This window comes from Phyllobates terribilis, unplaced genomic scaffold, assembly GCF_046119375.1.
Source record: "Phyllobates terribilis strain yellow unplaced genomic scaffold, ASM4611937v1 Scaffold_12__6_contigs__length_324123572, whole genome shotgun sequence".
NCBI lineage: Eukaryota > Metazoa > Chordata > Amphibia > Anura > Dendrobatidae > Phyllobates > Phyllobates terribilis.
Genome location: NW_027362772.1, coordinates 100,249,244 through 100,265,843, shown reverse-complemented (window position 1 = coordinate 100,265,843; position 16,600 = coordinate 100,249,244).

Below are 16,600 nucleotides of genomic sequence, written 5' to 3'. Positions count from 1 at the left end.
GGAGGTAGAACTCCCCGCGTTTCACCGGTATGGAGCCGCTCAACACTCTCACCGCGTGAAGGAGGAGGATCTAACAACTGTGATGATGAATCCCCTACCTCACCACAGCTGGGCCGAGACCCAAGATAGTGACCCTGCAGTCCGCCTGGTGAAAGATCTGCTGACCCGGGAAGACGCCCGCTTAGATCCAGATGCCCCAGAGGAAGCCAAGCAGCTATGGAAGGAGAAGAGCAAGCTGTTCCTCTACGAAGGCAAGTTGTGCAGAAGGATTGTCAACCACCGGACGCACGAGCTGACCTGGCAAGTCGTGGTCCCAAGGAGGGATGCAGCTATGGTCCTGGGGGCTTACCATGACAGAGTGGGACACTTCGGTTGGAAGAAACTGGAGTTCCTACTAAGAGGAAGATTCTTTTGGGTCGGCATGAGAGGAGCTGTAGAAAAATGGTGCAGAGACTGTGGCCCTTGTCACCTAAGGAGGAAGGACCGTGCCAGCCAGAAGACACCCTTGAGGCCCATCGTCACCACGCAGCCTCTTGAGCTGGTAGCTCTGGACCACGTCAAACTGGCTCCCAGCCGGTCAGGATACATCTATGCCCTGACAATCGTGGACCACTATTCCCGTTTTCTAGTGGTGGTCCCGGTAAAGGACTTGACAGCCCAAACAGCGGCCAGAGCCTTCCAGCAATATTTCTGCCGTCCACACGGGTATCCGGAACAGGTCCTGACAGACCAGGGTCCAGCATTCGAGGCTGAAATCTTCCAGGAGTTCTGCAACCTCTATGGCTGTAAGAAGATTCGTACAACGCCTTACCACCCCCAAACCAACGGGATGTGTGAGAAGATGAACAATATAGTCATTGATCTCCTGAAGAAGTTGCCCCTGGAGGAACGCAGCCTGTGGCCAGAAAAACTGCCGGACCTGATAGACCTATACAACAATATCCCGGTGAATGCTACAAACTGCACCCCGGCTTACCTGATGCGAGCTAGACCAGGAAAGCTGCCCGTAGACCTGGAGATGGGAGTCCTAATACCTGAGGACACCTCCCCGGATGCGGACTGGGATACGGAAAGGCAACTGCAGTACAAGAAGGTACAGGAGAGTGTGGAGAAGAGCCTGGCCCAGGTGAGAGAGAAGCAAGAAAGACTCTTCAATCAACACGCCCCTGCTAGTCCCCTAGAACCTGGTGAGCAAGTCCTAAAGCGAAAAAGAAGGCTACATAAGTTGGACGACCAGTGGGAAAGGGAACCCTACACCGTACTGCAGTCTGACCACGACAACCCAAAGGTGTGCGTAATCACCAAGGACGGAGGAGAAACCACTAGTGTCGTCTCCAGAGACCATCTCAAAAGGTGCCCTGAGCAACTCCGTAGTGCAGAAGAGGATCAGAGTGACCTTGAACCCGCAGAGGACAAAGAAGAAATGATCAGCACCGTTCTCGGAGAGTTCCCTCAGTCCTGGACTCGCATAAATGATGCCATAGTGGTACCTGTCCTGCATTTCCTGCAACCGGCACAGCAACAACCAACACCAGAGCCGGAAGGTGAAGAGGAGCAAGCAGTTCCAGAGGCAGAAGAGCCTGTACCAGCAGCCCAGGAGAGTCAACCCTCTGCTGACAGTGAGCCTGCCATGCCTGCGGTAAGCCAAAGGACCCGCAGACAGCTGCCTGCCCTACCTGTACACCCAGCTGGTAGCTGCACCCCTAACGCTAGTGGGGAAAGCCAAGTCAGTCCACCACCAGACAGTGGGCTACATAGGTCAACCAGGAGCACAAAGGGACAGATACCCGCTCGCTGGAAAATATAGAGTGTACTAAAATTGTAAATAACCCTGTTGCCAAATGTTGAATTGTTTGCAAAGTTACATGCATGTTTGGTAATACTCTGTTTCAGTTTCTTGCAGCTACCGTAAGGACTCACAGGTTATGGACTTTTTATAACCGGGACCTTGTATGGACTGCGTTCAGAGCCTAACCCAGGAATGAACTAAGACTGTGAAGGACTTGGGGTAGGACAGACCCCCACCTGGTTAAGGCTCCCCGTTGTGCTGGTGATATGGACACCCGGTCACAGGCCACACTGTGACCTTAAGAACTCAATTTGTGCGTCGTCTGTCTATTAATGTTTTATTGTTATGCATATTGTCTTTGTTTACTGTTTAGTCCCGGAGTACTAAATTTCACTAGGGGGGAATGTGTCACCCTGGCCTGGATGCCACAAGTGTAATTAAAGCTGTGTCTGAGAGCAGGGGGGAGGTTCTCTAGTCAGGGGAACATTAGAATGCAATGCCTCCTGTCTCAGGCCAGTAGGGGGAGCAGGCTGCCCCTATAAAAGCTGGTGCTGGGGGCAGGGTTAGAGAGAACCCAGATGACCTGTCTCAGGACTGAGACGTGTCTCAGCAGAGCAGGGACAGACAGTTGCACTGCACCTAAGAGGAAGTGTGGCAGGAGGAGAGCCACAAGCCAGAGACAAGAGGCGAAGCAAGCCTGTCTTGGCAGATAACAGACTTAATCTACCAGACTTTGGTGTCTGAGGCTGGAAGGATTCCACATCCCCCAGCAGAGAACCAGTCCGCAAGGGACTGTATATTCCTTGGCCTAAGAAGCCTGGAGGCCCTGCCACAACAGAAGGGACCAGTAAAGCCATACAAGGCTGGGAGCAGAAAGGAACCCACGTCGCAGGCCATACAGGCGAGAAAACACGGAAAGCTCGGAAACGTGGGCTGTTACCCTATCAGGAGGAGATAGCCAGAAGGAGTGCAGAAAGCACGGTAGGCCTACACCCTCACCCTGACCAGGGCCAATTTCCCCGTTGCTCTCAGACATCCAGGTCCCCTCCTTGCCGGGACTGTTTGTGGGTCAGTTTACCTGTTTAGTAAAGACCCTGGACTGCAACCTGTTGTCTGTGTGCTCCTTGCTCCTCCAGCACTATCAGCACTGGGACTCCCACTACCATCACTCCCAACATCCATTATACTGCCCTGGGGCCGCACTCTTCCCGTGGAGAGTCACACTACCCTAGCTGCACACCTCATCAGCCCCAGCGGTCTGCATGCAGCGGCGGTTCCTAATAACCGCAATCCACGGGTGGCGTAGTCGGACATTATCAGCAGAACATAGCAGACTACCATTGGCCTGACCACCCTGAGCCACAGAACCGGGTCGCCACTACTACCCCCATCGTCTCCCTATTGCACGGATCCGAGTGCCCCACGGCCCAGGGGGCGAGTCACATGTAATACACTGACTCACCAGTGACGTCTCTAGGTGAAGTCCTTCATCTTCGCTTTTCTTCTTCATCTGGCACAGACGGCCATCACTTCTTCCAGCCAGGAATCATCTCTGCAGAAAATAACACACAGTTATCAATAACTGATCTCTTCTAGGGAATATTCCCACTCCACCCCCCGACTTCTACACTACACCAGTTGAAGAAAAAAAGCGATATAGTGCCGCCCTGCACAGTAACAGGAGCCTGCTTTTGTCCTATCCCATGGAAAACAATTTCCTAAAAAGTAAATTATATTACAGAAGTAATAATGTCTCTAATTGGACTCTAAAATAATAATGTTCCTCACTGGCCACCATAAACTAATAAAGTATGTTCCTCAATCTGGCACCAAACAGTAATTAAGTCCCTTGTTCAGCCTGGCACCCCCATATATCCATCCTGGCCCCCCCTTCCCTGCATATATCCATCCTGACACCCCCCATATATCCCTTCTGGCCCCCATATGTCCAGTGTGACCCCTCCATATATTTATCCTAGCCCACGTGTATCGAGCCTGCCCCCTCCCATATACCCATCCTAGTCCCCCATGTGGCCCTCCTGTTCCCCCCATATATCCATCCTGGCCTCCATGTGTCCAGCCTGCCCCCCCACATATCCATCCTGGCCTCCATGTTTCCAGCCTGCCCCCCCATATATCTGTCCTGGCCTCCATGTGTCCAGCCTGCCCCCCATATATCTGTCCTAAAGCCCCATGTGTCAAGCCTGCCCCCCCATATATCCATCCTGGCCTCCATGTGTCCAGCATGCCCCCCCTACATATCCATCCTGGCCTCCATGTGTCCAGCCTGCCCCCCCCAATATATCCATCCTGGCCTCCATGTTTCCAGCCTGCCCCCCATATATCCATCCTGGCCTCCATGTGTCCAGCCTGCCCCCTCATATATCCATCCTGCCCTTCCCCCCTGCATATATCCATCCTGACACCCCCCCATATATCCATACTGGCCCCCATATGTCCAGCGTGGCCCCTCCATATATTTATCCTAGCCCACGTGTATCGAGCCTGCCCCCCCGCATACCTATCCTAGCCCCCCATGTGTCCAGCCTGCCCCCCACATATCCATCCTGGCCATCATGTGTCCAGCCTGCCCCGCCCCCCATATATCCGGCCCCCCATATATCCATCCCCCTCACATATCCATCCTGGCCTCCATGTGTCCAGCCTGCCCCACCATATAGCCATCCTGCCCACCCTTTCCCATGTGTCCAGCCAGGCTCCCCCTTATGTGTCCAGCCAGGCTCCCCCCCTTGTGTGTCCAGCCAGGGTTCCCCCTTGTGTGTCCAGCCAGGCTCTCACCCTTGTGTGTCCAGCCAGTGTTCCCCCTTGTGTGTCCAGCCAGGGTTCCCCCTTGTGTGTCCAGCCAGGGTTCCCTCTTGTGTGTGCAGTCAGGGCTTCTCCTTGTGTGTCCAGCCCGGGCTCCCCCTTGTGGGTCCAGCCAGGGTTCCCCCTTGTGTGTCCATCCAGCTCCCCCCTTATGTGTCCAGCCAGGGCTCCCCCTTGTGTGTCCAGTCAGGGCTCCCCCTTGTGTGTCCAGCCAGGGCTTCTCCTTGTGTGTCCAGCCAGGGCTCCCCCTTGTGTGTCCAGCCAGGGTTCCCCCTTGTGTGTCCAGCCAGGGCTCCCCCTTGTGTGTCCAGCAAGGCCCCCCTTGTGTGTCCATCCGGTCCCCCCCTTGTGTGTCCAGCCAGGGTCCCCCCTTGTGTGTCTAGCCGGGCCCCCCCTTGTGTGTCCAGCCAGGGGCCCATCCCATTCTGCATCCACTCATATACACACAGACACACACACAGACACCTCTTACCTTCCTGCTCTCCTGTGCGGTGTCCTCCTTCTCCGGCGGCTGAGTTGCGCGCCTCCTTCACTGCAGGCGCATGACGATGACGTCATACGCCGGCCGGGGAAGGGAGACGCGCAGCTTCAGCTGCTTCACTGGGACGTGTGTCACGGCGGTTCAGGTAATGAATGCCGCGTGAGCGCGTCCCTGCATACATTGTGCCTGCGCTTTTAAAGGGCCCGTGCCCCTTAAAACCGCAGGTTTTTTTATTTTTTCATTCTCTTCTCCCCCTCTCCTCTGCAGGAGGGTACCCCGCCAGCCCAGTCCCTCCCTGTTGATGACTTATCCTAAAATCGGTCATTAATATATAAGTCCTGGACAGTCCCGTTAAGCTTGTTTTACCTAGTTATAAAAGCCCTTTAAGTCCTCATTATAAGGTAAGGTATGAATGGATCTAATTAAATTCTCCAAAGAGAACTATTTATACATTTTAGTCACTGTGAGCTTTCTACAAGATATTGCGGGCAGTATATAGCGAATATACGGACACAGAGCCATTCGCTGGCTCAGATTGCCAATAAGCACCTTGTAAATATGAGACCTTGACATCATAGGTTACTTGGCTTAATATGAAATTGTCCCTCATGTGTACCGCATTGTGGGCAGGGACTATATGTACATCACTGCAGAATATGTTGGCAATAAAAAGTCAACAGAAATGAATATCATGCAGATCCTCACCAGGACTCCAGCAGTGTCACCATCCTGCCACCATACAGCTATAGAAGGACAATAAACCTGCAGGGTTCTCCCCTCAGTTATTTTTTCCTTTAATTTTATTATCTGTTTCTTACTCACAGTGAAAGAACAGTCATCAGATATTTTATTGTTCACTTTTTATTTTACAGTCTCAGCTCTGAAGAATAGAACGTCTTATGAATAAATGACAGCTCACTTATTACAGTGGTGGCCAAAAGTATTGGCACCCCTGCAATTCTGACAGATAATACTCAGTTTCTTCCTGAAAATGATTGCAATCACAAATTCTTTGGTATTATTATCTTCATTTAATTTGCTTGCAAGGAAAAAATACAAAAGAGAATGAAGCAAAAATCAAAACCTTGATCATTTCACACAAAACTCCAAAAATGGGCCGGACAAAAGTATTGGCACCCTCAGCCTAATACTTGGTTGCACAACCTTTAGCCAAAATAACTGCGAACAACCGCTTCCGGTAACCATCAATGAGTTTCTTACAATGCTCTGCTGGAATCGTAGACCATTCTTCTTTGGCAAACTGCTCCAGGTCCCTGATATTTGAAGGGTGCCTTCTCCAAACTGCCATTTTGTGATCTCTCCACAGGTGTTCTATGGGATTCAGGTCTGGACTCATTGCTGGCCACCTTAGAAGTCTCCAGTGCTTTCTCTAAAACCATTTTATAGTGCTTTTGGAAGTGTGTTTTGGGTCATTGTCCTGCTGGAAGACCCATGACCTCTAAGGGCGACCCAGCTTTCTCACACTGGGCCCTACATTATGCTGCAAAATTTGTTGGTAGTCTTCAGACTTCATAATGCCATGCACACGGTCAAGCAGTCCAGTGCCAGAGGCAGCAAAGCAACCCCAAAACATCAGGGAACCTCCGCCATGTTTGACTGTAGGGACCATGTTCTTTTCTTTGAATGCCTCTTTTTTTTTCCTGTACACTCTATGTTGATGGTTTTTCCCAAAAAGCTCGACTTTTGTCTCATCTGACCAGAGAACATTCTTCCAAAACATAGTAACATAGTTTGTAAACATAGTTAGTAAAGCCGAATAAAGACTTGCGTCCATCAAGTTCGACCTGTTAGTTCTGTAATTGCTAAAGTTGATCCAGAGGAGGGCAAAAACCCCAAATGATTTGGCCAATCTTCACCTGAGGAAAAATTCCCTCCTGACTCTGAAACCAGCAGTCAGAATAAATCCCTGTATCAACTTACTATTTTATTTTATTTTTAAGTATATGCTGAAATCTGCCTGGTATCTAGAAATGCATCCAGTCCCCGCTTGAACTGGTGTAGTGAATCTGACATCACCGTCTCCTCACTCAGTGAATTCCATATTCTCACTGCTCTTACCGTAAAGAACCCCTTCCTATGCTGGTGCTGAAACCTTTTCTCTTCCAGTCTTAGTGAATGCCCTCTTGTTACCGTAATATCCCTCCTTTTGAACAAATCCCTGGCAAGGTCTCTATACTGTCCCCTAACATATTTGTACACATTTATTATGTCCCCCCTCAACCTTCTCTTTTCCAGGCTGAATAGTCCTAGTTTTGCCAACCTCTCTGGGTATTGCAGTCCCTCCATTCCCTTTATTAATTTTGTTGCCCTCCTTTGTACCTTTTCAAGCTCATTTATATCCTTTCTATATATTGGGGCCCATAACTGAGCACAGTATTCCAAGTGTGGTCTGACCAGTGCTTTGTACAGTGGAAGAACAATGTTCTCATCCTTTGCAGCTATACCTCTTCTGATACATCCCATTACCCTGTTTGCCCTTACAGCAGCGGCCTGACTTTGGGCACTCCAATTTAGTTTGCCATCAATCAAGATGCCCAAGTCCTTCTCCATCTCTGAATTCCCCAATGATTTCCCATTCAGTGAGTACTGGTGACTTCCATTTTTCCTTCCCATATGTATGACCTTACATTTCTCCTCGTTAAACCTCATTTGCCATTTAATGCTCCACCTACCCAGCTTATCCAAATCCCTCTGTAGGTCTTCACTATCCTCTTTTGTATTAATTGTTTTACATAACTTTGTGTCATCTGCAAATATTGATATTTTACTATTTATCCCGTTGACTATGTCGTTAATAAAGATATTAAATAACATTGGGCCTAGTACAGACCCCTGTGGTACCCCACTAGTGACGCTTACCCAATCTGAGTATATTCCATTTATAACCACCCTCTGCCTTCTATCCCTTAGCCAGTTAGCTACCCACTTGCAGACATTTTCCCCCAGCCCCATCATTCTCATTTTGTATACCAACCTATTATGTGGCACGCTATCGAAAGCTTTTGAGAAGTCGAGATACACGACATCCACTGGTTCCCCCTGATCTACTCGAGAGCTAATCTCCTCGTAGAAGTCAATCAGGTTTGTTTGGCAGGAGCGATTCCTCATGAATCCATGTTGGTTCGGGATTAAAAGATTATTAGCATCAAGATGCTCCGTAATTGCCTCTTTAATGAAGCTTTCAAAAATTTTGCCCACAACGGACGTCAGACTCACCGGCCGATAGTTTCCGGCGTCACTTTTCGCTCCCTTTTTGAATATTGGCACTACATTCGCCTGTCGCCAATCAAGTGGCACAGACCCAGTCTCAACAGAGTCCTTAAATATAAGATATAACGGTCTGTCTATCACATTACTTAGTTCCCTTAGTACCCGTGGGTGTATGCCATCAGGTTCTGGTGATTTGTTTATTTTAATGTTACTGAGGCGTTTCTGTACCCCAGCTTGGGTTAGATTTGTCATACTTAGTGGAGGATTAAGTTTGTCACTTCTCATTTCTCCTGTTAGTTCGATTTCCTTTGTGAAAGTTGTCGAAAAAAAATTATTTAATAGATTAGCTTTATCCTCATCTTTCTCTATGATTTTGCCTTCCTCACTTTTTATCGGTCCAATATTATCCGATTTAATCCTTTTACTATTTATATACGTAAAGAACAGTTTGGGATTTGATCTACTTTCCCTAGCAATACGTCTCTCTGTTTCCTCCTTCGCTATTTTTATTTGTTTTTTGCAGGTTCTCGTTTTTTCCTTGTAACACATTAGTGCCTCCTTACTGTTTTCCTGTTTTAATCTCTTGAATGCCTCTTTTTTGCTATTTAACGCCCCTTTTACGTTCTTGTTCAACCATATTGGTTTTCTCTTATTTCTGGCCCTTTTATTCCCATACGGTATATACCTCTCGCACTGAGTATTCAGAATTCTTTTGAAGGTTTCCCATTTACTATTCGTATTACTTTGATTAAGAACTTTGTCCCAGTCAATAAGTTGAAGGCTTTCTTTCAGCTGATCAAACTTCGCCCTCCTAAAGTTTAATGTTTTTGTTGTTCCCTTATTGATAACCCTACTGAAGGGCATTTTGAAGTCGATAATATTATGGTCGCTATTACCTAGGTGCCCCCCTATCTGTACCTCAGTTATTCTATCAGGCCTATTAGTCAATATTAAGTCTAACACGGCCTTCCCTCTCGTTGGTTCCTGCACTAGTTGGGAGAGATAATTATCCTTAATATTTGTCAAGAACCTTTTTCCTTTCTGAGATCTACAGGTTTCTGTTTCCCAGTCAATATCCGGGTAGTTGAAATCCCCCATTACAATCACTTCATTATGTTTTGCTACTTTGTCTATTTGTCCTAATAGCAGTTTCTCATTCTCCTCTGTTATATTGGGTGGCTTATAGCAGACCCCCAGTAATATTTTATTATTATTTTTAGTTCCCTCTATCTCTACCCACATGGACTCGACCCCCTCTTCTGCCTCTCCTATATCTTCCCTTAGTCTGGGTTTTAGACATGACTTTACATATAAGCAGACTCCTCCGCCTTTCCCCTGTTTCCGGTCCCTTCTAAATAAACTATAATCTAATAAATTTACCGCCCAGTCGTAGCTATCGTCTAGCCAAGTCTCTGTTATACCTACGATGTCATACCTCTCCTCCCATATAAGCGCCCGCAGCTCATCCGCCTTATTGGTCAGGCTTCTTGCGTTGGTCAGCATGCAAGATAAAACTTTGTGGTTATTTAGCATCCTATTCTTCTCTAACGATCTAACTGTACTATCCCCACCCCCCTCTCCACCCTCATTATATTCACTTCTCCCCTTCCCCCTTGCTTGCCTCACATCCCACCTATTTCCTTGGTTCCCCCCCCCGTCTCTAGTTTAAAAACTCCTCCAACCTATTAGCCATCTTCTTCCCCAGCACCGCTGCACCCTCCCCATTGAGGTGCAGCCCGTCCCTACGGTAGAGCCTGTAGCCGACCGCGAAGTCGGCCCAGTTCTCCATGAACCCAAACCCTTCTGCCTTGCACCAACTCTTTAGCCACTTATTCACCTCCCTAACCTCCTGTTGGCGCTCCTGTGTGGCTCGCGGGATTGGTAGTATTTCTGAGAAAACTACCTTGGAGGTCCTTGCCCTAAGCTTCCTACCTAGGTCCCTGAAATAATTTTTAAGGACCCTCCATCTACCACTCACTTTGTCATTGGTGCCGATGTGGACCATGACCGCTGGGTCTTCGCCAGCCCCACCCAGTAACCTGTCAACCCGATCCGCGATGTGCCGGACTCGAGCGCCAGGGAGGCAGCACACCGTTCGGCGATCCCGGTCTTTGTGACAGATTGCCCTGTCTGTCCCCCTAATAATAGAGTCACCCACTACCAGAACCTGTCTTGCCTGCCCTACACTTCCCCCCTCCCCCTCATTACTGGAGCATACACTCCCCCGGCGGTCAGAGGATCTGTCGTGCTCCAATAATGCCGGTTCTGAACCAGCCTTCCTATACTTCTTCCCTCTATCCCTCCTTACTGTTATCCAGCTCCCTGCCTGTTCAGCCTGCACTTCCCCTCTATGCTCCACCCCCAGTATTGACCCATTGAGTGTCTGCTCGGTGAGCAGCAAACTCCGTTCTATGTTGTCGATGCTCCTCAGTACCGCTATCTGAGCACTTAGATCCAGAATTTGGGCTTCCAAGTGCACGATATGCTCACATCTCTCGCAGCAGTATGGATCCTCGAGCAGGTGCTCACGGAATGCATACATTGCGCAAGATGTACACTGCACGGCTCCGTCCAACATGGACGTCATTCTAAATATGGGGATACAGTCAGTATATATATACAAGTACAAAACACAATTATTTATATATAGGTGTATGGACGGGGATCAATTAGGGATGTGCAAGTGTATCAATTAGATATCGGCGGGGGATCAGTTAAGTATGGACGGGGGATCAATTAAGTATCAAGTATGGACGGGGGAATCAGCTAAGTAGGTCAGGTGGATTAATTAAGTAAAAAGTAAAGTAAAGAAAGAATGAAATACAGTCAGCAATTCAGTCCTAAGTCCTCCCTTCCAAACTCCCTGAATCCAAAGTCACTGAAAAACAAGTCACACACTTACTTTCGTTCGCACTTACGCTCCGGACACACGCAGCTCGTTCACACTCGCAAACTAAGAGATTTAAAGTGTTTTTTTTTTGTTGTTTTTTTTTCCTTTTCCAGCAATGTACCCTTCACCTCAATGCACTTCCAAAGGACTTGATGCCCAACCAGCTGCCCCTTATAAACCCTTAATTATGACCCCTTCCCCTTAATTAACCCCTTGTGAGTAAATCTACACCTCAGGATTTTAGTGCAATGTAGTTAACCCTTAAATACACAGGTAGTAAACTAAGAAACTAAAACTGTAGTGAGAAAATAGATTTTTAATAGCCCAATAAATCTAAACAGGTAGAAAAGCACTCAGCAGATCACAATGCAGCACTCACCGCAATTCACACAGGTATTTTCTGCAGGATTCCCAATACCTCTTCACGCAATTCACACAGGTATTTTCTGCAGGATTCCCAATACCTCTTCACCTTCACCTCAATGCACTTCCAGTTTTAGGCTTTATCAGGTAAGTTTTGGCAAACTCCAGCCTGGCTTTTTTATGTCTCGGGGTAAGAAGTGGGGTCTTCCTGGGTATCCTACCATACAGTCCCTTTTCATTCAGACGCCGACGGATAGTACGGGTTGACACTGTTGTAGCCTCGGACTGCAGGGCAGCTTGAACTTGTTTGGATGTTAGTCGAGGTTCTTTATCCTCCATCCGCACAATCTTGCGTTGAAATCTCTCGTCAATTTTTCTTTTCCGTCCACATGTAGGGAGGTTAGCCACAGTGCCATGGGCTTTAAACTTCTTGATGACACTGCGCACGGAAGACACAGGAACATTCAGGTCTTTGGAGACGGACTTGTAGCCTTCAGATTGCTCATGCTTCCTCACAATTTGGTTTCACAAGTCCGCAAACAGTTATTTGGTCTTCTTTCTTTTCTCCATGCTCAATGTGGTACACACAAGGACACAGGACAGAAGTTGAGTCAACTTTAATCCATGTTAACTGGCTGCAAGTGTGATTTAGTTATTGCCAACACCTGTTAGGTGCCACAGGTGCTCTTTCAGCTGCTCATAAAACCCGGCCCTGTAATCCGGACGCATTAAATTCCTCTCAGCACTATGTGTGCTGGAGCCTGCTTCTCCGGATCCTACATCACCGAAGCATGGCACTTCGAGGACACATACCTCCCGTCCACGATCTGTCCGGCAGCAACCTTACATACACCCCCCCTCTGTCCAAAGCCGTAGGGCTTGGCACCTTCTGTCACCATACAATAAACCCTTGACAAGGCAGCGGCATTCCCATGTTGTTTCCCAGGCCTATGCTCTACCCGGAAACTAAAATCTTGTAGAGCCAGGAACCACCTAGTCACTCTGGCATTGTTTCCCTTCTTTTCTCGCATCCACCTCAATGGGGCATGGTCTGACACTAACCTGAACCTTCTACCTAATAGGTAATACCTCAGAGTGTTTAACGCCCACTTAATGGCCAAACATTCTTTTTCTACAATGGAGTAGTCCTTCTCACAAGCGGAGAGCTTCAGACTGAGGTATTTTACAGGGTGCTCTTCTCCGTTAATCTCCTGGGACAAGACTGCTCCCAGCCCCACATCCGATGCATCCATCTGGACCACAAACTCCTTGGAGAAGCTGGGTGCCACCAAGACTGGTTGTTTACAGAGGACCAGTTTCAATTCCTGGCAGGTCGCTTCTGCTTCCGGGGACCACTTGGCCATAGCTGACTTCATCCCTTTCGGAAGATCCATCAGTGGGGCTGCTATCAGGGCAAAGTTAGGGACAAATCTTCGATAGTAGCCCACAATGCCTAGAAACGCCATGACCTGCTTCTTCGAGAGGGGCTGTGGCCAGTTCAAGATCGCCTCGACCTTATTTATTTGTGGTTTTATTTCCCCTCTACCAACCACATACCCTAGGTACTTGGCTTCCTCCATCCCCATGGCACATTTCTTCGGGTTGATAGTAAAGCCCGCCTTCCTTAGGCATCAAGTATGGCTTGAACTTTGTCCAGATGACTTTCCCAGTCCTGGCTAAATATGACGATGGCATCTAGGTAGGCCGCTGCATACTGTTTGTGGGGTGCTAAGATCCGGTCCATGGCTCTCTGGAAGGTGGCCGGAGCTCCCTTCAACCCAAACGGCATCCTGACGTATTGGCGTCGAGAAGGCTGTCTTCTCCTTAGCCTCTTTGGACAGGGGAATTTGCCAATATCCTTTGGTGAGGTCCAGAGTGGTGATGTACCGAGCGGGTCCTAGCCTTTCGATAAGCTCATCTACCCTAGGCATTGGGTAGGCGTCGAACTTTGAGACCTCGTTCAGCTTCCTATAGTCGTTGCAAAACCGCCATTCCCCATCTGGTTTCGGCACTAAGACTATAGGACTGGACCATCCACTTTTGGACTCTTCAATGACTCCCAGGTTTAGCATCCGCCTTACTTCTTTAGAGATCACCTCTCTGCGGGCTTCGGGGATCTGGTATGGTTTTAGATTGACGCGAACATGAGGCTCTGTGAGAACCTCATGCTCTATGACCTGAGTGAGTCCTGGCAACTCCGAAAACATGTCTTTATTTCGCTGTAACAACTCTTTGCACTGTTGCTTTTGGGCATGTGACAGTGACTCTGCCACCTTGACCTCTTTCACATCGGCCTCAGCCGCAGCCATTAAACAGGGAGCTTCCGCAGGCTCTCTATCTTGCCATGGCTTAATCAAGTTAACATGGTAAATTTGGTAGGGCTTCCTCTTCCCTGGTTGGTGGATCTTAAAGTTGACTTCCCCCACTTTCTCTACCACCTCATAGGGGCCCTGCCACTTGGCCATGAACTTGTCTCCACTGTGGGACTAGCACAAGCACTCGATCTCCTGGGTTGAACGATCTCACCCTGGCCGACCTATTATACACCCTGGACTGTGCCTCTTGTGCCTTAAGGAGGTGCTCCCTCACAATGGGCATCACATGGGCAATCCTCTCTTGCATCTGGGCAACGTGCTCCACCACTCTCCTATAGGGAGTGGTCTCAGCTTCCCAGGACTCTTTCTCCACCTCCAGGAGTCCTGAGGGTGTCGTCCATAGAGTGGTTCAAACGGGGAGAAACCTGTGGAAGCTTTGGGAACTTCCCTCATGGCGAACAACATATAGTCCCAGTCTCGGCCATCCTTTTCCACTGCTTTCCTCAACATTGCTTTCAAGGTTTTGTTAAACCTCTCTACCAGTCCGTCCGTCTGGGGAGAGTACACGGAGGTTCTCAGTTGTGCAATCTGCAGTGTCTTGCACAATTCCCTCATGACCTTCGACATAAATGGAGTTCCTTGGTCTGTTAGGATCTCGTTAGGCAACCCAGTTCTTGAAAACATGTGGTCTAACTCCCGGGCTATACACCTGGTGGAGGAGTTTCGTAGTGGTACGGCCTCCAGATACCATGTAGCATAATCTAATACCACCAGGATATACTGATGCACTTGGGCGGACTTGACCAGAGGCCCCACTAGATCCATTGCTATGCGTTCGAATGGAACCTCGATGACTGGTAGTGGCACTAGGGGACTGCGGAAGTGGGCCACTGGGGAGGTTATCTGGCATGTGGGGCAGGAACGACAATAACTCTATATTTCTCTATAGCAACCTGGCCAGTAGAATCTTTGGAGGATCCGTTCTTGAATCTTGTCTGCACCCAGGTGACCACCCAACACATGAGAATGAGCCATGTCTAACACCCTGCGTCTATAGGGCCCTGGCACCAGCAACTGTTCTATTACCTCACCCCTTGGCTTGGTTATTCTGTACAGCAAATCCCCATTCACAGCAAAATGAGGGAACCGAGTGTCAGCCCCCGGTTCCTGAGGCACCCCATTTAACACAGTAACATTTTCAAAGGCCCCTTTCAGAGTTAAATCCCTGAGTTGGGCAGTTCCAAAGTTTCCCTCGGACACCTAAAGCTCAGGGATATTGGACTCAGGGGATGCTACTTCAGCCTCATTGCCCACCAGCACACACATGGGAAACTCATCTACTATGTTCTGCGGGTAAGTTTCCTTAGGGGCGATCTGGCTGTCGTCCAAGCAACCAGGTGAACCCGCTTTCCCCCACATTTCCCAGAATAATGCAAAGTAACGTCCAATTATTATGGGATGCAATAGGTCCTTAACGACCGCCACTTCATGAGATGTGGTGCCACAGTCTGTGTTTACATCCACCTGGGCCACAGGATAGTTCTTAGCGTCCCCATTGATACACCGGACACCCACCACCTTCCCAGAAACCAGCCGATGAGGGAGTGTGGCCCTTATCAGGGTCACCAAACTTCCTGAGACCAATAGTCCAGAGACTTGTGCCCCGTTAACTGACACTGAGCATGCCTGAGGGCCCTCGCCATGTTGACGAACCGCGCTGCAGGCGGGGTAGGCAAAATAAGAGCAACGCCGGCCCATGTTACAGTCCATTGGTTCAGAGGTTATGGGACACCGGGAGGCAATATGGCCAGGGGTGTGACATCTCCAACACACTATATTATGGGGTGGGACCTTGGGCAGCAACTCAGACCCCTCCTGAACTCTAGGATGCCCCCCAGGTGTGGCGCTAGCTCCCTTCTTTTGGGTGTCCGCCACCTTTTGGGAACCCCAGTATTGAGAGGCTACGACCCCTTGTTTTCCCAACGGACTCTCAACCGCCTGGTATCTTTCCACCAACCCCACCAAGTCATCAGCATTATAGGGATCTCCCTGGGCAACCCAGGATTTTACCGACTTCGGGAGAGAGTGTATAAACCTGTCTATAACGACCTCTATCTCATATCATAGGACTATCTATCATCTATCTATTATCTATATGACGCGCCCCCTGGGCCATGGGGCACCCGGGACCGGACTTCAGGGCAATGCTGGGAGTAGTTGTGGCGACCTGGTCCCGTGGCTCAGGGTGGCCAGACCAATATTGTGGCAGTCTCTGTATCAGTATAATGCAATGTCCGACTACGCCACCCGTGGATTGCGGTCAATAAGAACCGCCGCTGCTGAGCAGACCTCTGAGGCTGATGTTGTGAGGGCAGCAGAGTGTAATATAACTCCCCACGGGAGGAGTATAGCCTCAGGCTAGTGAGTGTGGATGATAGGAGTGATGGTACACGAGCGCAGCAGGAACGACTCAGAGGCTTTGCAGTGCAGTTCAGGGTCTTTACTGATGGTGATAAGGCAGAACCTCCCGGGAGTACTGGCTAGCATAAGAGGCCTGGTCAGTCTGTGAGCAAACTGGAGTTCCCCTGGCCAGGTGGAGTTGTAGGCCTCCCCGACTATCTGCACTCTTCCTGGCTACCTTGCTGTAAGCGAGTGGAAGTAGCCCACGTCCCTGAGTGTTCCGTGTGGTGCTCACCTGTATGGCT